Raw genomic sequence first — 4628 nt, 5'->3', positions numbered from 1 at the left:
GCCTTAGACTTTCTAAAGTAATACAATTATTTATTCTCTATATAAATGACTTTGCCATTTTTGCTACTTAACTTCAGCACATGCATGGACTAACTGTATGTATGTCTAACAGCTCAAGCTAATTCTGTTTTTAGAGTTTCTAAAGGCTTAATTGTGCTTTGAGACTATTTTATTCCCCACCATGCAAATAAGTGACTTAAAAACCGCAATGTTGAATATTTATGACAGCTGTATTATTAAAAAATCTTATGACTCAAAAATATTGCATTATATATTAACAATATCACTTTTAATATGCCAGTGAACTGTTATAGATGCAATTGTTATTTTATCCTGGATCTTCAGAAAAGCTTGTATTTGTAAAGTACTGCAGTTTCTGCAGAGGGGTTGAACAATTTTGATCGCAACTGTAGGTTATAGTTGTGGAAAATTAAAATGCAAAATTGCATTTGTTGTAGTTTGCAGCTAATTCTGTGTTTAAAAGAGTTTCTAAAGACTCTATAGTGTTTTGAGACTATTTTATTCCCCACCATGCAAATAAGTGACTTAAAAACCGCAATGTTGAATATTTATGACAGCTGTATTATTAAAAAATCTTATGACTCAAAAATATTGCATTATATATTAACAATATCACTTTTAATATGCCAGTGAACTGTTATAGATGCAATTGTTATTTTATCCTGGATCTTCAGAAAAGCTTGTATTTGTAAAGTACTGCAGTTTCTGCAGAGGGGTTGAACAATTTTGATCGCAACTGTAGGTTATAGTTGTGGAAAATTAAAATGCAAAATTGCATTTGTTGTAGTTTGCGTTCACTAATATAGAACTTTAGCCAGCTATACTGTGAAAAGAGACCATTCAGGCCAAAATTCCTGTAGTGCATCTTTTTATTTTCTTCAGTCTAGAACATGTACTTGTGTGACAATCTGTGTTATAAGGAAGAATAACATATTTGTTTAATAGACTTTCAGACTGCAGTATCACTGAAGAAGGTTATAAAGCTCTGTCTTCAGCTCTGAGATCAAACCCTTCACACCTGATAGAGCTGGATCTCACAGGAAATGATCCTGGACCATCAGGAGTGAAGCAGCTCAGTGATTTACTACAGGATCCAAACTCTCAACTCAAGACACTGAGGTGAGACGTGATGAAATAATGCAAAATACATGATATGCATGTGCATTATTTTCTGTGGTTCTCAAACTGGGGTACCCCTGGGGGCAATTTCTTGCTGGTTGAAGGACCATCACCTTCAACTCAACCTTGCCAAGACAGAACTGCTTGTGGTTCCATCAAACCCATCATTTCATCACAATTTGTTATAGCACTTGTATATCATTGCTCTTATGTTGGTTTTGATTGCTTCCGTTGTCCTCATTTGTAAGTCGCTTTGGATAAAAGCGTCTGCTAAATGACTAAATGTAAATGTAAATCTGAGGTGATGGAGGGGGGTACACAAACAAAATTCTGAGTTTTGGCATTCATTTAATTCTACCCCAACTTAAATAACATTAAAACCGAACATGTCTTTCTGACAAGCAAAATGCTGCTTCTAATGTAAAAACAGGAAAATGGGAGTGCCGTAAATGGTCAAATACACGATATCCAATCAAGCTTACCTCATCTTTTGTGGTCAAAACGGACTGCATCAACACAAGCAGCGTGCATGTGATTGGATGCCCACTGAATATGCTGCTTTAGCAAATCACGCTGCTGCTCAATGTATCTTTAAAGTAGATCTTCACTTAATGATGGCAAATGTGACATTCATTTTTACAACAGTTCAACAAAAAAAGGTAATATTAAGTGAACATTTTACATTTTAAATGTAGCCTACATTTTAAACAGAATATTGTCATGTTTGTTATATTTTGCAACAAAATAATAATAGTTCCAACCAAATCTGTATCTTCTGGTGTGCGTCTCCAAGCAAGTGGTGTTTAGTTAGTGAACAAATCTGCGGCTTTGAACGATTCGGAGAATCAGTGATTAATAACCCGTTCATAACTACAGCATTTTGCCTCGTTACTGAATGAATGAATGAATGAATGACGCAACGCCTGGCTCATTAAGACAGTGACTTGCCGCCACCTATTGGCGGTTTCATTTTTAACTCTACAAGTAGGCTATCAGTAGTCTATTTTAATTCTCATTTGAGTCCGACCCCACGTTATAAAGCTTGGAAGAGCCAGGACATTTTTAATATAACTCTGATTATATTTGTCTGAAAGAAGAACTTCATATACATCTAGGATGGCTTGAGGGTGAGCAAATCATGGGGTAATTTTAATTGCGGCCCCATGCGGCCAGTCACCTGAGTTAATTCAACCCCTCGTCACGCGGGCTGAGGCCTGGCAGGCCATCCCCGGGGTGTCGGAATGGGTTATGGGCATAATAAAGCGAGGATATTCACTCCAATTCACTCAAAGACCCCTGCGCTTCAGCGGCGTGGTCCCCACCTCCGTGCAGAGCAAGGACGCCCATGTCCTGCGCTCGGAGATGATGAATTTGCTGGCAAAAGGAGCTGTGGAAAGGGTTCCTCCAGCCCAGAGCGAGTCGGGCCTTTACAACCGTTACTTCCTCGTCCCCAAAAGCGATGGTGGCCTCTGGCCCATCCTCGATCTCAGACACCTGAATCGCGCCCTCATAAGGAGGTCGTTCAGGATGATTACACTGAAACAGATCCTCACGCAAATTCGCTCGAGAGACTGGTTCTTTTCCCTGGACCTGAAGGATGCATACTTTCCCATCCAGATAGCCCCTCGTCACAGGCCATTCTTGAGATTCGCCTTCGAGGGTGTGGCTTATCAGTATACGGTCCTTCCCTTCGGGCTTCCCTGGCTCCCCGCACCTTTACGAAGTGCATGGATGCGGCTCTTTCCCCTCTGAGACAGATGGGAGTCCGTATTGTCAATTACCTTGACGACTGGCTAGTCCTGGCCCAGTTGGAGGCAGAACTAATATCTCACAGAGCCCTCCTTCTCAGCCACCTGGAGTGCTTGGGACTCAGGGTCAATTTTGCCAAAAGCTCATTGCTTGCCACAGCTACTGATAGCGGCCCCTTGGCCTGTTCCACTGAGACGGGATCTCCTCTCTCAAGCGAACAGGACATTATGGCATCCTCGGCCCGACCTATCCTCGGCCTGCACCTCTGGCCACTCAACGGGAGCCTTCGTGCCTCCCAGAGCGAGTCTTAAACACAATTTCGGGGGGCTAGAGCGCCGTCTACGAGACGCCTCTTTTCCTTAGAGTGGTCTTTTTTCTCCGCCTGGTGTTTAAACCGCGGCAAAGATCCTCTCACTTCCGAATTAGCAGAGGTGCTGTCTTTTCTACAAGAGCTGCTGGATAAGGGTCGCTCCCCATCCACGCTCAAAGTCTATGTGGCGGCTATAGCGGCCTCTCATGTCCCTATTGAGGGCCAATCAGTGGGCAAAAATAGCGCGTTCATCCGCTTCCTGAAAGGTGCAAGGAGGCTGAATCCGCCTTGTCCCCCTACCGTTCCTTCATGGTACCTGCCCACTGTGCTGAGGGCCCTGAAGGGCCCCGCTTTCGAGCCGCTACAAGCCGCCAACATTAGGTCGCTATCGCTAAAGACTGCTTTGCTTCTACCACTAGCATCAGTAAAGCGAATAGGAGACCTTCAGGCGCTCTCAATTAACCCTGCCTGTCTGGAATTCGGGCCTAACGACTCTAAAGTCGTCCTGAAACCGAGGCACGGTTACGTACCTAAAGTGCTCTCCACTCCATTCAGAGCACAGGTCATTACGCTCTCCGCACTTCCTCCAACTGAAGAAGACAGAGAGCTATCTCTGCTCTGCCCCGTCAGGGCGTTGAGAATCTATTTTGAGCGTTACGCTCCCTTTAGGCGATCGGAACAACTCTTTGTCAGCTTCGGTAACCGCACCAAGGGGTTTCCGGTTACGAAGCAAAGACTCTCTAGATGGATAGTAGACGCCATCTCACTAGCATACGCTTCCTTGGGCCTCCAATGCCCCATTGGAGTACGGGCCCACTCGACTAGAGGCATGGTCCAGTGGTGTGTCCATTGCAGATATTTGTGAGGCGGTCGGCTGGGCCTCGCCGTCCACATTTGTGAGGTTTTATAACCTGGAAGTCCCGGCCTTACAGGCCAGGATCCTTTCCACTTGAAATGGCACGTGCTGCGTAATCAGACATGACAGAGAGCCCTTGGCCATGCTGTGCCCAAGTTCTCTGGTATTGTTCACCTGTTAGCTCTCGACCCCTGGGTGTCGAAGTTACGGGTATACTCTGGAACGATTAACCTGGCCGGGTGTGACCTAGAAAGCTCAGCCCGCTTAGCCTTGGGTTAATGTTGACTTCTCTATAAGCATTGGTTGCTTATGGAAGTTATACCTTTAGTCGTTCCACTCCAATAGCACGGCGTGATTGGACTGTTCCCATATGCGTCTTAAGCAAGACGCAGTACGAGTGAAGTATCGAAAGGGAATGTACTCGGTTACTAACGTAACCTCGGTTCCCTGAGATACGGGACTGAGTACTGCGTTGCTAGCTGTGTTATGTAGCTGTACGACTCAGTCGTCGCTTGAGTCGAAGTAAACCTGAGAATCCTGTGGCGAGCGCCCGCTTATATAGCCAGATGCCCC

At 44.7% G+C, this 4628-nt stretch overlaps 1 protein-coding gene across 1 annotated transcript in view; it reads left to right on the top strand.

Moving 5' to 3' along the window:
* Positions 1–1050: 1050 nt before the first annotated feature.
* LOC107575350 (ribonuclease inhibitor-like) overlaps positions 1051–4628 on the top strand; it is a 13856-nt gene continuing 10278 nt past the window's right edge. Inside the window, exon 1 of the mRNA XM_016261743.1 lies at positions 1051–1140. The gene's annotated coding sequence lies outside the window, so the exon portion shown is untranslated. The remainder of the gene's footprint in view (positions 1141–4628) is intronic.

This window comes from Sinocyclocheilus grahami, unplaced genomic scaffold (assembly GCF_001515645.1).
Source record: "Sinocyclocheilus grahami isolate Dianchi unplaced genomic scaffold, SAMN03320097.WGS_v1.1 scaffold2582.1, whole genome shotgun sequence".
Lineage (NCBI taxonomy): Eukaryota > Metazoa > Chordata > Actinopteri > Cypriniformes > Cyprinidae > Sinocyclocheilus > Sinocyclocheilus grahami.
Note: the sequence above shows the minus strand (reverse complement) of the source record. Positions and strands in the feature narration are given on the sequence as shown.